We start from the raw sequence: 17999 nt of genomic DNA, 5'->3' as shown, positions 1-17999 counted from the left end.
CCAGAAGGCCCTGCCACTGCCCACAACACCAGGAGTTCTTCTTGTCCCACCTGTCCCACGAAAGGGCTCAGGAATGTGCTAGAGTCACTGAGCTATGGGGTGGCTCAGATGTGGAATCAGCCACAGCTCTTACTGACGGCCCCTACCCAACAGACACCTCTAAACCAAGCTTCCTGAGGCAGGCAAGGTGATCACAGATACTCAGATCACAATACCACAGGTATCGATTGATCACAGATACCCAGAAATCCATGTTGACTTGTATTTTAAGAATTGGAGAACTTTATCTCTGGGAGTTTTAGTCCTTGTGACCACCATCTTGACATTTGTTATTCTCTACAGTGCACAGGGAACCCCATTCAACTCTGAAACAGTTGGAGTGACCCTTGCTGGTCAGCTCAAGAAATCTCAAGTAGAGGACTTGTGAGCTGACCTCCTTCCCCACAAACACTCACATCTACTCTACCATGAAGATGAAGAAGATGTGGTCTTGGCCCCAGAGGAGCATGGACTCTGGTGCGGGGCAGTGGGGAGGAGACAGCCAGAAAACAAGATGAAGATGGTAAACACTTTGAAAGTGAGATGCTTTCCCAGAAAAGGGTCCCTAACTCGGGAAATTGGGATGAGTGGAATACTGTTTTAAGGAAGACTTCCGATTAGAAGTGGTGTTTAGACTAAGCCATAAATAGAAATGCTGGTGGGATTTCTCTGAACAGAATAGCTGGAGAAGGTGAGACAAGAAGGTGGGTCACGGCCAAGAGGACAGATTTAACCTGACTTTTGGGAACAAGAGCTATGGGACCAGGGTATGCTGTGCCTCCCAGCCCTAATGATTTCTGTGTAAGTAAATTGAGCAGCAGGTTTGCCCAAAAGTGAGCTCTCTGATGAATTTCCGTCACCCCGACTTGGGTGTCAGCATCAGGGGCAACAGCGCTGTGGGGTGCTTAGTCGCTTAGTTGCGTCCGACTCTTTGCGACCCCATGGACTGCAGCCCGCCAGGCTCCTCTGTCTCTGGGGACTCCCCAGGCAAGAATACTGGAGTGTGTTTCCATGCCCTCCTCAGGGGATCTTCCCAACCCAGGGATGGAACCCGGGTCTCCCACATTGCAGGTAGATTCTTTACCATCTGAGGCGCCAGGGAAGCCCAGGGACAGCGGTGGTGCTGGGTAAAGTATGGGGTAGCAGGGTTTGAGGGCAGCAGAAAAATATCCACACACCCCAGTTCTACCCGCAAAGTGGACTACATGTCCCAAGAAAGCCTTTTAAATGATATGCCATGCGTGTGCAGGCCTCCAGGCTGTCTTAACAGTATAGTTTCCAAAACAGGGGAGGTAAACAGTTTCACTTTTCTTTTATCTTAATCTACATGAAGTGTATTGCGCTCTGCATGCTAAGAGAGATTCAGACAATGCAGGGCATATTCAAAAAAAGGGAAGCAGGACAAGAATTTGTGTTTAAAGAATTAAAGGGACTTCTCTGGCCGTTCAGTGATTCAGACTTCACCTTCCATGCAAAGGGTCACATGTCTGATAATTGGTCGGGGAGTTAAGATCCCACAAGCCTAGTGGCCAAAAAAACCGAAACATAAACCAGAAGCAATGTTTTAACAAATTCAATAAAGACTTTAAAAGTGGTCCACATAAAAAAATCATTAAAAAAAGAACTAATGACCTTAGCCTGGAAAAGAGCTGGTACAGGAAGAAATAAAATCTATTTGCAGATATCTGAAAGCCATTCATGTAGTTCTATTGCCTCAGAAGGGCAGATGGCCAGTGACAGAAAGGTGAGATCAAGGCAAGGAAAAGCTTCCTAGTAGTTGGAACCATCAGAACATGAAATGGGCTGCTCTTTAAAATACTGAGCTCCCCATTCCTGGGAGAGTCTCATCAAAGGCTGGGGCAAGGGTCATAGGATTTCTAACCTACTTCAGGGGCTTTCTCCAACCCTAGGAGTCCCTGAAATCCTGAACTCCTCCTAATCACAGCAAACCACAGACCTGAGGGACCCATCCCATAGGATTCGAGGGCCACAGTATTCCAAAGTTGCATCAGAAATATCTCCACTTCCTTTCCTTTACCTCCCGCTCCTTAAGAAAGACCTTCAGTCAGTCCCTGGGTCAGAAAGCAAAGTAAAACAGAACCAAATTGAGACAAGCACCAAGAGGTGCCAGCTGCTGCAGGATAAAGCAGAGTGGAGGCTGGCTGAGGTTCCACACTTGACAGAATGGATCCTCGAGTTCTCCAGGGGGAGCCCCAGCAGCCCTGTCCACCCAGGCCGTTCCCACGCTGCTCCTGCCCCGGTGCTCTCTCTCCCATCCATTATTATAAACTCGCTGCTTAAAATAGCAAGGTAAAAGCAGAGTCCCTCCCTCAGGGTGACATCTGGGTTCCGTTGGAGCTCGTGGGCACGCGGACCTCGCATCCATCACAGCAAGTTTAGAATATAATCTGCAGGAAGTGGTGATCTAGAGCACCAACCCAAAAAAGGAAAAAATATTTAGTAATGTTTGGTCTCTGAGCAGCTCCTTCTTTAACCCGTTTTCAGGACCTTTCTTGCTGCCTCTCCAACCTGGTCAGTAAAGGGTTAGGTGGATCATTATCAAAAACCATCAGCAATTTTGATTCTTTCAGCCCCCAGATGTTGCTTAACTATGTAGCTTGGCCCATTTTACAAGATGGAAAACTGAGGTGCAATGAAGTGAAGCAACTTGACTGGTCTAGCTACCTTTGTACCTGGTGCAAATTATCTAAGTCTCCGCAGGAATAACTACAATCATTGCATAACCAAAAAAGTCAAAATTCTCTAAACCTCATTTAAGTATGTTAATTTCCCCCTGGCTATTCACTAAAGAAAGCAAACTAATATAATTTTATTCCTTCTTATTCATTAGACATGTCTAGGTTGTCTGCTGAGTACTGGATGCTATGTTAGGTGTATTTCAGATGCTATCTTGTTTATTATTTCCATCTTATGTATTAAGGAACTAAGGGTCAGAGAGGTGCAGCAACTTGCTCAAGATCACACAGCTAATAAGTGGCAGGCTAAGGATTATAACCCAGGCAAGTTTGAGTTGAAGGCCCCTCATCTGTTCCCTCTTTTACTTGGTCTCCTCCATCAGGAGTTCTGCTAGAGTGTAGCCGCCAAACCCAGCATGGGCACACTGCCTGCGGGGGAGAGATGGGGAGCGCATTCCCAGCGGGGATAAGATAAGATAACAGAAGCAACAGGTTGGCAGGCCAGGGGTCTTATGAGGCCGAAAGACTGGGCCCACTGTTAGAGGTTCTATGACCCCCACTATGTAGGGTGGCCCTTTCACCCATCCATCAGTCTGTGGGTCCATGTGCTCACCCACTCGTATTCTTAATCTTCTACTTATACAACTGTCCATTAGTTCGTTCATCCAATCTTTCACCCTAGGAAAGCCCATATTTGTTAGGTGAGCAGCGCAGACTCTGCCCCTGAGAATGGTCACTGCAGGACCCCGCAAGCCGCAGGGAGAGGGCAGGAGGGTGCTTCTCTGACAGAGTGGCCATAAGGCACAGTCCTGCTACCCACAACTGGCAGAAGACATCCATCCTGCACACCTCAGCCGTGGGAGGAGGGTGGCTTCCTATGGGGCTGCCTATGTGCCAGCAGGCATTGGGTCCACTGTCAGGAGGCGTGATTTCACAAGGGCCTTTACAACCTCTTTGCTGTTCTCAGCAGCCCTTGAGGTCGGTAATGTATATACTATTATTATTAACATCATGATCGGTCCCATTTTGCAGATAAGTAAACAGAGGCTCAAAGATTGGCCAAAGTCATGTCCCCCATGAGCGGCAGTGCTGGAAGTCAACCACAGGTCTGTCTGACACCCCAGCTCCCTGCAGGGTCACGTCCACTGGATTACGGGTTCTTGGTAAGCATGACCTCTTAACAATGGCCCCTGGGCTGCCTCTCCCTGAGCCTTGTGACCAGACCCGCAGAGACCAAACCCCTCTCTGAGACCACAGTATCCCAGGAGCACAGCCTGCAAACTGAGTGGCTCTCACATTCCCTCTGTTAATCTCTGGGTGTAGGAAGAGCCAGAGGAACTTCTGGGAAACAATGGGTTAACCTAGACTCCACTGACCTTTCTGGAGTGACTCAGAACTCTCAGAAGGGAGGGTTTTTTTTGTTGTTGTTCTTCCAGCTTTGAATTTTTGCTTTCATTTTAGCAGCACAAAGAATTTGAAAGAGATTAGGTTGCTATTAATACCATCAGTCTATCTCTAGATGAAGAATTCGATGGAGGGAATTGTTTGGGGTGGCTGCACACACATCCCTCTCAGTTCCCTGCAAACTCAGAGGATGACGGAGAGGCCACTGGAGAAGTGCCAGTCCCGTCCCTGCTCCCATCCGACAAACCCGCACAGGGGCAGGGACTTGACCGAAACCACAGCTGTGGGTGAGGAGCAGCCAGAGAAGGTCCCAGAACCCCTGCTCCTCAGCCCTAGCACACACGTCAGCCTTCTGGCCTCTTACGTTGAAGGTTTACTTTTAGTAAATAATAAGTTGATGTGTTTCTGCCGTGAAAGCAGGAGACCCCTGGCAGTGCCTCTGATCTTGGGAGAGTGAAGATGCCCCCAGCTCCCTGCATTTGCCCCCGGCAGTCCTGGACACACTTGGAAAGTCTCCTTGGGCTTCAGAGATCAGCTCAAAATACTGAGAGGTGCCTCTGTGGGTCCCTAGACCTGGCCAACTGCAGAGTTAGGTCCTATGCTTGCTAACTCGCTTCAGTCATGTCTGACTCTTTTGTGACCCCGTGGACTATAGCCCGTAGGCTCCTCTGTCCATAGGATTTCTCAGGCAAGAATACTGGAGTGGGTTGCCATGCCTTATTCCAGGGGATCTTCCCAACCCAGGGATCGAACCCATGTCTCTTACGTCTCCTGCATTAGTAGGCAGGTTCTTTACCTCTAGTGCCACCTGGGAAGTCCCTGGGTCCTGTACCCTGAGTAAGTGAGGGCAAGTTGGGGGGCTCGCCAGGATAGTTCCATCCTGCTTCCTAACCTCAGGATGCTGTGAGAGGGCTTTGGACCTTGGCAGACTAGATTGTAATTCTCCCTCTGCCTCTTTCTTGCTGGATTAGTCTCCTCTTGGCTTCAGTTTTCTCATTTGTAAAATGGAGGGAACAGGACCTACCTCTTCAAGTTGTTGAAAGGATTAAATTAGGAAATACACATGGTACCCACACAGAGTATACACTCAGTGAGTTCCTTTCTCATTCGCTGAACTGGACAGCTGAGTTCTCTAAGTTGCAACATCACCAAAACCCAACCAAGGCCCAGAGAGTTTGGTGTTCATCTTGGGAGGCAGAGTTCCCAGCTCTGTCCCTGGCAGATAAAGGAGACAGAGCCCTGGCCTGGACAGGGCTTCTCCTCCGTCCTGACACATAGATACCATCAGGGGCTGTGCACTCTGGTGATGCTGACATTTTTCTCTCTTCTTGGGCAGCCAATGGCTACAGTGGTGGGTTTACAGAAAGAGTGTGCAGTACTGTGGTTGTCTGAGCTCTGGCTGTGGTCAGTCCTGAGTCTATCTGATTCCAAAGGAAGTACATGCTCAGTTATGCCCAACTCTTTTTGACCCCATGGACTGTAGCCTGCCAGTCTCCTCTGTCCATGGGATTCTCCAGGCAAGAATACTAGAGTGGGTTGCTGTGCCCTCTCCAGGGGATCTTCCCAAGCCAGGGATTGAACCCACATCTCCTGCAGATTGGCAGGCAGGTTCTTTACCACTGAGCCCTCTGGGAAGCCCATATCTGGTTCCAAAGCCCCAGACTTTTCGGCCACCCCGGTGCTGACTCCCAAAGTACAGAGGTTGTCATTCTGCAAGGGAGAGATGACACCTGGCTTGAGAACTGGAGCAGCTGCTCAGGTTGCACAGGGTAAATAAGAGAACGGATGGCTGAACGGGGCATAGCCCTCAGCAAGTCAGCAGGAGCCCCAGGTTTCCATCCTGGAGGCAGATCTGGATTGAAAGGAGGAGTGGAGAGCTAAGGTTGGGGGTAGAAGGGTAGAAGCAAGAGGCCTTGTGGGCAACAGAGAAGAGAGGACGAGGAACCAGAAGGGACACCCTCAGTTACTTCTCATCCTCACCACAACCCTTCTGCCCCAGGGACTAGGGGCAAAGGGGTCTCGGCCTAGCAGTGTTTGGGCAAGAGGGCCCTGAGCACTCCTGACACTCCCTGGGGTCTGGCTGTGCTGTCTAGCCCAGAGGATCTTTTATGGGCCCATTTGGCTGGGGGTGCCTTCCTCCCCTAATTCAGACACCGATCTAGTCCTGAGAGTGAGCCAGCATCTGCTGAGACCAGTGCCAGCATCACATCCAGGAGTGGGGGCAGGGCCAGTCCCCGGAGGAAGAGCACCTGAGTGAGGGTGATGCTCGGCTGACGGGGGCCGGGGTGGGCGGGAAAGGAGGGCCAAGCAGACAGATGGCACGTCTGGAATCATAACAGACTCCTCATTTCCCTTCATATCTCCTTTACCCTACTGCCTTTCCCCTCCAGGAAACAGTGAGGCCCTTCTGTGCCCATTGCTTGGGAAGGGGGTCCGGGGAGAGGGGGCTCGTGGTGGCAGCAGGAGGTAGAGAAAAGGGAGTCTGTCTCTGCCTTATGTATCACAAAGGGCTAGCCCTTAGGGAAACTGGAAGGGCTGGATAAACATTTCTGCCAAGACACATAAAAGGCCAACAGGTACATAAACAGATGCTCAACATCAAGAGTCACTAGGGAAATGCAAATTAAAACAACAATGAGATATCATCTCACACCTGTTAGAATGGCTATCATCAGAAAGACCAGAGCTGACAAACGCTGGTGAGGGCAAATTTGTGTCCTATTTGATGAGATTGTATTTTGGTACAGCTGCTATGGTTCTCCATGGTATGTGTGTGTGTGCTCAGAAAAAAAAAATTGGGGCAAAAGCATTCTAAGGGTAAGTCTCTCTCCACCTAAGACTGTGAAGATGATGGGATGAGGGGAAGACAGGGGAGGTGGAGTCGGAGCAGCGAGAAGTTAGGCTCTGGTGAGTCCCTGAGAAAGGGGCCTGTGCCCTTCCTCCCCAGGGAGGTGAGCAAAGATCCCCAAATCTGAGAACCGAGAGGTCTTGGGCCGCATTCCCCAGACACCTCAGAAGAGAAGAGATGGCTGTTTGCTGTGACTTGCTCGATGAGGCCTTCAGACATCGTCACTGGATTTTTTACATCCCTGGGGGTGGGGTGGGGGGTGTGGGGCTGAGAGCACAGTGATTTCTGCGCACCTAGGAGCAGAGTTGCCAAACCTGAAGGTGCCTTGAGAAGGCGGATCAGAAGTTACGCCTAAGCAAGGACTGAAAGCAGGGGGCTGTCTTGTCAAATGACAGGTGCCCTCCTCACGTGGGAAGCCTCTTGGAACTCAGATGCTGCTCAGGAAGAAGTGGAGGGTTGGAGACCCATCAATGCCTGGGATCCAGCTTCTACACCCCTAAAAAGTGGTTGAGTCACAGCCAGACCTCTATCCACCCACCCCACCCCCCACTCCCTGCCCCAGCTAGGACAGGAAGTTAGCCAGAGCATCTCCCCAGCTTGCCGCTCCAGCTTGTTCACTTCAGCAATTCTTTCTTTAAAAATAAGTCCACTTGAAAAAATTTTTTCTTCTTGGAAATATGTACAATTGCTTCATCAGAGGCAGTTCAAAGGTACCGGGAACAGCAGAAAAATATCCGAGTCTTGCATTGAGCTCCCAGGAGATAAATCTCGCTCGGTTCTCTTTGTTCCAGGCCGCCCAGCAGCCTCTTCCCTAAGTCACTCACTCCAGAGTGACATGAGTCATCGTCCTGGAGTTAAGGACCACACGGTGTTCCCGGGGCTGCAGGGCTGGCCAGGGCATAGAAGGGCCAGCAGGGAGACCCAATGCTGCCTCCAGTCAATGGAGGACCAGAAACTGCCTCCTAGATCTCAGACCTGGTTCTGCCCTCCTCAGGTGTGTGACCTCGGGGAGTCACTCAGGCTGTCTGGGAAGGAGGTGGCTTTCCAGGCTCTTCCATCTTGTGTTTCATGGGAACATCTCCAGGGCTGTGCTGGTGCCTGCTAGGATGGGCTTGTAAGAGCCGAATGTAAAATTGTCAAGTGTTTAGTGAGCTGGTCATTAAACACAGATATTATGAAAAATTAAATTACCTTGGAAACAAAGGAAATAAATACCCACAATAATAATGTCTTGATTGTTTTACTACATTTTACTATTATCTGTGCTCTTGAGATGACTTTTTCCTAGTGTACCTGTATGGAGGGAACACTGTCTAATGACCTGGTACTGTGTACCTCTTCCCAGCCCCATGTTCAGTGATGTCGAAATAATAGCTTAAAATTGGTCATGATGGGAGTATTTTTACCACAGGAATCAGCAAATGTTATATATCAAAGTCTTATTTCCCTAGAGAGCTGGCTGTGAAACACTTCCCAGGACACCACTGAGCCCCTCAGTCCCAAGCCCCCTGCTCCTCACCTCTTGCCGGGAGCAGAGGGGATGCAGATGACTTGAACATCGCCCCAGAGAGCAGGGTTATGGACTTGTGATTGCCAACTGCCTCTGGACAGCTCTTCCCACAGGCACTGTGGGCCCTGCACACTCACTATGCCCCAAACAGAACCCATCATTCTTCCCGCCCCCAGCCCTGCCCTCCCACAAGCCCACTCCTGTGACCTAGAGAACAGACTCAAGCTCAAAGCCCAGCCATCATCTCTCCTCCCTCTGCATCACTGCCCTCGTTCAGCTAGACTCTGAGGCTTGTCAGTCCTAGTTCACGTGCCTTTGGCCGCTTGCCTTCTTCCTGTGGCCGCCATCCCTGCCATGGCTCCGTGGGACCCGAGTCACTGTGGCAGTCTCATTGGTCTCCTTGCCTCTGGTCTGGCCCCTCCCAAACACCCTCCCCAAACTGCCAGAGCAGTCTCTCTAAAACATAATTTGGATCGCCCTTTCCTTTCTTTTAATCCTTGAGATGATAAATCTTGGTTTAGAACTGGTCCCTTTTCCCATGGGACGAGATCTAAGGTGAGATTCCAACCCCTCTCACTGGCCTCATCTCTTATTTCAGCCGTCATACATCTTATGATCCAACCACAATGGACCAGCAGCTAACCTCCAAACACGCCCTGCTTTTTTACACCTTTTGCACAATCCTTTTCCCTATGTGTAGGCTGCCTTTCATCCCCTTTCTATACCTGATGAGCTCCTATTCATCCAATTCAAACAGTCCTTCATTCACTCCAGAAAAAAATTCTCCCTTCGTATATTAGTATTATGGTTCCTGTGACAAATTATCAAAAACTTGGTCTCTTAAAAGAACACATATTTATTATCTTACTGTTCTGGAGGTCAGAAGTCCCAACTCAGTCTCAGTGACTGAAGTCATACCAGCAGACTGTGTTCCTTCGGCAGGGTCTAGGGGAGAATCCATCTCCCGGCTTTTTCCGCTTCTAGAGGCTGCCTGTATTCCTTGGCTGGTGGCCCTTTCTCCATCTTCAAAGCTGACAGCGAAACATCTTTTCTCTTCTCTGACCTCTGCTTCCATTCTTACATGTCCTTCTTGTCTGACTTTGTCCTGCCTCATTCTTATAAGGACCCTTGGAATTACACTGGGCCCACACAGATAATGCACGATGATCTCCAAATCTAAGGAAACTTAATCTAATCATATCTGCAAAGGTCTTTTTTCCATTTAAGGTAACATATTCAGGGTCCAGGGATTAGGGCACAGACCTCTTGGCGGGGAGCAGGGGAGGAGTATTCAGTTTACCACACTTCTCTCTGTTCTCCCTGAGCAATTGGCACTGGCCTCAACTCAGCTAGAATTTGAGCACCTCAACAGCAGGGACTATACCTTATTCATATTTTTATGACTGTCTTTAATAAGTCTTCATACTTTTATGACCCACATCCAGGGTGAAACCCAGAATGGCTACCCACTAAATGAGAGTTGGACACGACTCAGTGACTTCACTTTCACTTTTCACTTTCATGCACTGGAGAAGGAAATGGCAATCCACTCCAGTGTTCTTGCCTGGAGAATCCCAGGGACGGGGGAGCCTGGTGGGCTGCCATCTATGGGGTTGCGCAGAGTCGGACATGACTGAAGCGACTTAGCAGCAACAAATGTTGGTTGAATGAATGAATAAAACCATATAATTAATAAACAGAAGGGTTTGCTTTAACTGGCACCTAGCTTCTGTAAAAATAGGATTCATGCAAAGGTGGCAGATTGAGATCCTCCAGGGGCCAGGCAGCTGAGATGAAAGAGAGCCATCACAGTGAGTGGCCAACCACAGAGCAAAGGTACCATTTAACTGGGGCAGTTACTACTACTCAACTGGTGGGGGTGGGTCATGAAAAAATATCCATCTTTGTTGGCTGGATCTCCCAGTTTTTCAAGAAAAGCCCAAATCCCAAATGTATAAATATTAAGTCTCCCCAATTTATAAATGTTTGTCAAAACAAACACGTCCCTGGTCAAGATTCCGTCTGCAGCCACAAATTATCACCTCTGATTTATATCCTGCAAACATGTTCCCCTTGACTTTTCCTGCTAATTAACCTAATTCAAATCAAGTCCAATAAGCAGTGCCAACCAGGAGCACCATCTGAGAAGGCCAGCCAGCTAAGTGGAGACTGGCTCTTCCTAAAGACTGATGAGGCTCCATCCCATGGGTTCTTTGGGTGATTTGTGAGTCTATGGGTCTCTCCTTGCTGTCTACGCCCTGGAGTTGCTGCTTGAGGAGACAGCTCTCTGCCTGGCCTCAGATCTTGATGGAGCCCAAGCCTTGCTCCATGCAGAAGCATCTCCCCAGTCCAGTGGCCCTGCCTCTGGCAAGGACATCAAACCAAACCCAACTCAGGACTGGCAGCAAACATGAGATTTGGTACATCAAGAAGAGTTGAGATTTAGGGGTGAAACAGACCAGAGGTTCCACTGCAGCTCTGAAACTTACAGCTCAGTGGCTCTTGACAAAGCAATGAACTTCGATGGGATCAGACTGCTGTTTGTAAAATGGAATTAAGATACTCCTCTCAAACTGTTGTTATGAGATTTAAGTACAATTGGCATGTAAAGTATCCAGAACACAGTAAATAAGAAATGCTCATTTACTCACATCTGAGAGAGAAAATATTGATAACACTAATCACCCATACTTCATGGAACAGAGGGTTTGACTTCAAACCTACATAAGCTCCTCTCCAGGCTTGGCTTTCTGGCTTTCCAGGTCATGGCAGATCAACAAGAGTGAGAAGACACAACTGACCACAAGGAGGGAGGCAGCCAAAGAGTAGACACAAGCACTCTGTGTGGCCCAGACCTGGAGTCACTGGGTCTGGGCCTGTCTTAGCCTTCCAGGCCCTGTGCGTCCCTGGGGGCTCGGATGGTAAAGAATCTGCTTGCAATGAGGGAGACCTGGGTTCAGTTCCTGGGTCAGAAGAGCCTCTGCAGAAGGGAATGGCAACCCACTCCAGTATTCTCAGAGAATTCCATGGGCAGAGGACCCTGGAGCAGCCCATGGGGTTGCAAAGAGTCAGACATGACTGAGCAACTAACACATCCCCTGTGTTCAGCCCTGCTACAGAGCTAGAATGTCCACAGTGAGTATGGATGAAGCAGAGCTTGCATCTGGCTCCTTGGGAAAGACTGGAGAAGAAGTTCCATTTTAGAACATTCTGTCCAAAATGGCTCAAAGGCATAAAAGTTTGATGGTTTGGACATTGTTTGTTTGTAAAATATTGACTGGGGGTGTGTGGGGGGGGAACAGGTGGCATGATTCTACTTTTATTTTAAAATTGTATATATTTTTATGTAAACACCTTTTTTGTGAAATATATGTAGATCGAAATATGACTCTATTCATGAGGGTGGCTAGCAGAAGTCAAGAAAGTTAAAACCCAAATGTTAAAAACAGTTATCTTCAAGTAGGATGGGCTTCCCTTGTGGCTCAGATGGCAAAGAATCTGCCTGCAATGCAAGAGACCTGGGTTTGTTTCCTGGGTGGGGAAGATACCTTGGAGAAGGGAATGGCAACCCACTCCAGTACGCTTGCTTGGGAAATCCCATGGACAAAAGGAGCCTGGCAGGCTATAGTCTATGGGGTCTCAAAGACTCAAACACGATTGAGTGACTAACACTTTCAAGTAGAATAATGAATAAATTCAATCTAACATCTGATGCTGGGAGGGATTGGGGGCAGGAGGAGAAGGGGACGACAGAGGATGAGATGGCTGGATGGCATCACTGACTTGATGGATGTGTCTGAGTGACCTCTGGCAGTTGGTGATGGACAGGGAGGCCTGGCGTGTTGCAATTCATGGGGTCGCAAAGAGTTGGACACGACTGAGCGACTGAACTGAACATATTTTAAATATTTATGTGTATATTTTCCCTTTTTTTTCCCTGCACTGAACCTGACTTGCCTGCATAATAAATAATGGAATTGTTAAACAGAAGAAAAGATATTCTCTTTGGTGTTCTGAGAAATTAAAGGAAACCACCAGCAGCAACCTGTCTGAACAGCAAGGAACAGCACGCTACCATCTTGGGAATTTTGTTCCAAAAAAAAATAAAATTTCTTGGGATTTCCCCGGTGGCCCAGAGGTTAGGACTCCGAACTTTCACTACCGAGGGCCCAGGTTTGATCCCTGGTTGAGAATCTAAGATCTCACAATCTGCATGATGTGGCCAAAAAAATAATAATGATAAAAGAAAACAAAATTTCTTTCTCCACTCAACAACACCCCTATCCCCAAACAAAAATAATAAGTGAATGTCCAGGTCCCAGCTTGCTTCTCTTTGCCATTCTTCCCTCCATGGCCCCTCCTTCCTCTCCCTTCCCAGCTTTGTTCTGGGGAGTGACCATCAGGGTCTACATGCAGGAACTGGTTTGGGAAAGTCAGAAGGAAAATATGGGCTGCATGGTGCCTGTCTAAATCATTCATTCATTCATTCAGGAAACGCCATGGGAGTGCCTGCTCAGCGTCTGCCATGCTGGGCACCGGGGCACCAAGCGCGTCCTTCACGGCTGCCTCCCCAGGAAGCCGTCCTGGCCTCTCCCGGACGCTGTGTGCCCTCTGGTCCATGACAGTGCTGTGCAGCTGCCCCCATCTGCTGTGCAGTGGTTCCCTGGATCCTGGCCCCATCTGCCAAGCCTGAAGGCAGAGAGCTCTCATCTGTGCCCCAGCTGGGGGAATCAGCAGGGTCCAGGGCTCAGTACCTGGTGGATCCTCCTCTTGAAAGAAAGGACTCTAGGAATCAAACCTTGTTTTTCACCTGGCATCCTCCACACACAGCACACTATGTCAATGTTATTTATTAGTGTTTGAACCCTCTCGGCTCTGTGAGGAAGGGTTTTACCTTTCCACTTCACAAATGAGAAAATAGAGTCTCAGAGGGGTAAAGTGACTTGTGCTGGGTCATACCACTGGGGAGCAGAGTCAGGACCAAAACCTGGGCCTCCTGTGCCCAAAATGGGGTATTTGTTTTTTCTCAAGAGCAAAGTCACTTCTGTCCCTCTGTAAACTCAACGGAGACAGAGAAGAGCACTGGGAGAGGTTTTCAGACAAGGGCTCTGGATTGTTCCAGGTCACAGCCCTACCTCAGGGCCAGCAAGGGCAACCCTAGCTGAGGTGCAGAACTAAAAGTCCTCCTCACAGCACCCCCCTGGGTAAATAGGAAGTAGCTGTACAACCCAAGGCAAACAGAAGACATAGCTCTACCTGTTCCCCCATGTATCCCCATGTTGGGAATCCCAGTTCTCAGAAGCTGTGGGAACAGGCCTGATAACCTGGATTGAGCTGTGTGGCAGAGTCAGGCTCCACAAGTGCTTCAGAAGGCCAAAGGAAGGAATTATGATGGGTCAGTGAAGGAGCCTTCTGGGAGAATGGAGAGCTGACTGTGATGTCCCCAGCCTGTATGGGGATGGGTTCCTTCAGCACTCAGCCCTCAGTCTCCCCATTGCAGTACAGGGTCTGATTATGTTGCTGGACTGTGCCCCATGATTTTGGGGTCCATGGAGCCTATTGAGAGCAATCAGACAACCAGTGATGAGGGGTCTTAACTGGCAACCTCAGAGCAGAGGCAGTCTGAGGCCATCTTTGTATCACTTTCCTTATTACAGTGATTGGTTCAAGGGTGAGCATGTGACCAGCCAGAGCCAATGAGATACAGTAAGACTTTGCTGGTCATTCTGGAATGAGATTCTTAAGTGCAGACCTTGAGTGTAAGAGAGTGAAAACAGAATTCTCATTGCGAAGGTAAAGAATTTGTCTAAGAATGGAGTCAGTGTGAAAGAAAGCACAGCAAAGATCCAGAAAGAAACTAAGTTCTAAGGCTATCATCTAAGGCCCTGATCAAGCCATGCCTGATATCCCTGGCCTTTTATGTTTCAAGAACTGATGAATACCCCTTTCTGCTTAAACTGGCTTATGCTGACTTTTTTGTCTCTTGCTAAAAAGAGTTCCAACTGGGACAAACAGCTGAGTCTTTGTAAAGTTGGCTGTACAGGGTCTCTCTCGACACCAAAGGCTTCTCTCTTCTTATTGTTCTGCTGCCTACATGGGAGTTTGATCTGAAAAACTCAGATCTGGAGCAAATGCATTTGCCCTAAGTTATTCTGTGACTAAACTTATTACCATGCCCCTTTCCTCAGAACCTGCTCCTCATTCTGCATTCCCTGCCCTCATTGATGGGCTCAGCACCCTCCCAGAACCCCCAGCCCAAAGCCCTCCTGCACAAGGCCTGTCTCCTACCCTACCTCCTACTACACACACACACACACACACACACACACACACACACACATACTCTCTCTCTCTTAAACTCAGGCTCCAGAGGTGCAAGGGACCAGGTTTGAGCAGCCAGCATGTTCTTGCCTAAAAGATGGCATGATGAACATAAAAACATGTTTGAATCAAATTTCATGATTTTCTTTTCTTTTCTTTTTTGATTGACACATTTTAAACTTTTTATTTTATATTGGAATGTAGCTGATTAACAATAATGTGAGAGTTTCAGGTGGACAGCAAAGCAACTGAACCATACATATACATGTATCCATTCACCCCCAAGCTCCCCTCCCAATTAGGCTGCCACATAGCATTGAGCAGAGGTCCCTGCACTATACAGTAGGTTGGGTATCCATTTTGACATGTACAGCAGTGTGTCATATCAAATGTCATTGCCTCCTGTGTTTGACCACCAGGACCTTCCACCACCCACTCCTCAACTCAGAGTCAGATGGGATCTGACTGTTAACCCTCCTCAGGAGAGCAGATCCTAAGGCCTCAGCAATGGGTTGCTGTGTGAATACAATTCCCACCCACTGCCCTGGACCCCAGTCCTATAGTTTGGGATGAGGACCCCAGTTTGCTGAACAAGGAAGAAGCTCTCACCTCTCATTCATTGAGGCCGATGGAGGAGACAGGAGTAGTTTTGGATCTTGGCTGGGGTCTTATTTTCACTAAGAGAATCTGAATCAAACTGCATTTGCAGTTTGGTCAACTCCAAAGATGCCCTTTGGGTGGGGGCTGTGGCCACAAGAAGCCATGTGCCTAAGTCAAATGCAGCAATTCCCTTGGTGTCCAGATCTATGCAAATAGCTGTGGGATTTGAGTCTTCAAGCACAGCTTGAGAACAGACTATGGTAAACAGTGATGTGAATTGGCCTGGGAGGCTGGGGGTGGGGAGGGCAAGGGCAGGAGCCTGGGAATGGCTATCCCAACAGCAAACTTTGGTGGTCTGCGGCACATGGATTTCATTGTGCTGCTACTTGAACAAGCATGAGCAACAACAGCTGCTTAATGATCTGAGACAGGAAGGACCATAAAGGATTTCTCTCCAGGGGAGTTGTCATCTTCCCACAGAGGAAAGATGGCAAGCGCATGACAACAATACCAAGGCATCAACAGAAGAGAACATACATTTGTTGCATGAGATGCTCTTCCTGGCTCTTTACATCCTTTAAAAAGTCCTTACATCAGCCCTGCAAGGTCTTGTTATTCCCATTTTACAGATGGGAAGCTCAGAAAGGCTAAGCAATTTGCTCCAGGCATTATAAGCACTGTAAGCAGAGTCTGAGCTCAGAATAGTCTGGCTTCAAGCCCAGGGTTCTGTTCAATACACCATGATGAGGGCATTACAGAACCCAGCAGCGGTGGTGGCACAAAAGAAATGCCAATGCTGGAGCAGAAGAGATTTTTCTGGCCAAGGATCCACTGATTCATCATGGAGAAGGTATTATCCTTAATGTCAGATTCACATAGCTTCTGTCTGTTAAATTGCAGTTGGTTAAGTCCTTAAGTTAACAGGTAAGTAGCATAGAGTTCAATGTAGAGTTTAAGCTGAGTCATTCTAAAGAAGCTTCTGGAAATTTCTCATCTGCACTTCCAGGTAAGAGAAACTGATAATGAATCAGAAAATGGACCCTCAAGAGGGTTGGTTCCCATATTATGATGACACTTCTCAAATTCAGGATTCAGCGAACTAAATCTAACCCACTGACTCTATTTGTAAATAAAATTGTATTGAAACACAGCCACAACCATTCATTTTTGCCTTGCCTATAGCTGTTTTTGCACTCCAAGGACAGAGTCGAATAGGTAAGACATATACTGTTATATCTGACTTACAAAGCCTAAAATGTTTACTGTTTGGCTTTTTACAAAAGCTGACCAGCCCTGCTCTAACACAATTCCAGTTATTTGTTTTCAAGTTAGTCTCCCCAGCTTCACTGACAGCAGCTCCGTGGGTTTCCTGGTAGACTCCTAGTCATCCTCCAAAACCCAGTCTCCTCATCTGCGCATCCCCAGCAAGAGATACAGATATAATTAGGATATGGCAAGAGCTGAGCTCAGTCAAATAATTCTTTAACCCAGATTAATGCATACATCTCCTGAAAACTCCAAGGAGAAAGGGGACAAGACTTCTGGGAAGGTCAGAGATGTGCGACTTGAAGAAACCAGGGCCACCTGGGGAGTAAAATCAGGCATTCTGAATTTTTCCTCATGGTCCTGCTTCTGAGCCTGATTCTCCCTCCTTAGGCAGGGGTGGCCCTACTCTCAGGGCACCCACAGACGGTCTCACCAACTTCCATCACCCAATTCCAGCACCCTGGGCCTTGCAGTTAGAATATTGTCCTTGATGGAAGGAGAGGAGAAGCTCCTTCTAGGAAATTTTCTTTTCAAAATTAGTATACTCCCATTATCCAAGAGGGCAGAAATGGTCGGTCCAAATTGCCCCTTACAGTGGACAATTTGATATATTCTTTTTAAATAATAAATGAACTAGTGATATTTTTTCTTTCTAGTCTTCTCTTTTAGTGCTGACTGCTTATGAGTTTGCATTTCCTGACCAAAGTTCCTTTTGTGAAGAAAATTAGGATTTCAAAGAAGAGAGGCCATTTCTTTGTGACCTTGTTATGAAACCACTCTCTGACCTTGGCAAGTCATGCCTTTCACTGGGCCTAGCTTTCAGCTTCTGCCCAATAACATTCAGACTTTTGACTCCCTGGGCGGGGACGGAAAGCAGTGGCCTGACAAGAGACAGCTCTATAGAACTTCTTTCTTCTTTCCCGCCTCTGTGCTACAGTAACCTCCTCTGCCTTCTCCCCACTCCCCAGCAAATCCAGCAGTTCATTCCTCCTGCCCTTTCTTGAGGCTTAAAGAAGATACTTTAGCTCTGAAGCTGATCCTTGGAAGATAAGAAAATGCCACTGATGTGGTTGGAAAAAATCTGAGCTAGATGAAATGGAAACACAGAGCTTTCCCTGGAGGCCAGATGAGAAGAGCATGGAGAGAGGCCAAAATCCATCCCTTCCTTGAGCTTCTGGGAGCTGGCTGCCCACCTCCCATTTCAGAGCACAAAGCAGCCCTTACGCCTCACCCTCCTTGCAAATCCCCCCATGGGTTTCACTCCTGAGCCTGCAGAATCCTGGTTATCTGGGAGCAAATCAGTCTTACTATGGAT

At 48.2% G+C, this 17999-nt stretch overlaps 1 protein-coding gene across 2 annotated transcripts in view; it reads right to left on the bottom strand.

Annotated features, from left to right (window-relative positions):
* Window positions 1-17999, bottom strand: part of IRAG1 (inositol 1,4,5-triphosphate receptor associated 1) — a 116596-nt gene that overhangs the window by 72636 nt on the left and 25961 nt on the right. The window lies entirely within an intron of this gene.

Source organism: Oryx dammah, unplaced genomic scaffold (assembly GCF_014754425.2).
Source record: "Oryx dammah isolate SB20612 unplaced genomic scaffold, SCBI_Odam_1.1 HiC_scaffold_17, whole genome shotgun sequence".
NCBI lineage: Eukaryota > Metazoa > Chordata > Mammalia > Artiodactyla > Bovidae > Oryx > Oryx dammah.
Note: the sequence above shows the minus strand (reverse complement) of the source record. Positions and strands in the feature narration are given on the sequence as shown.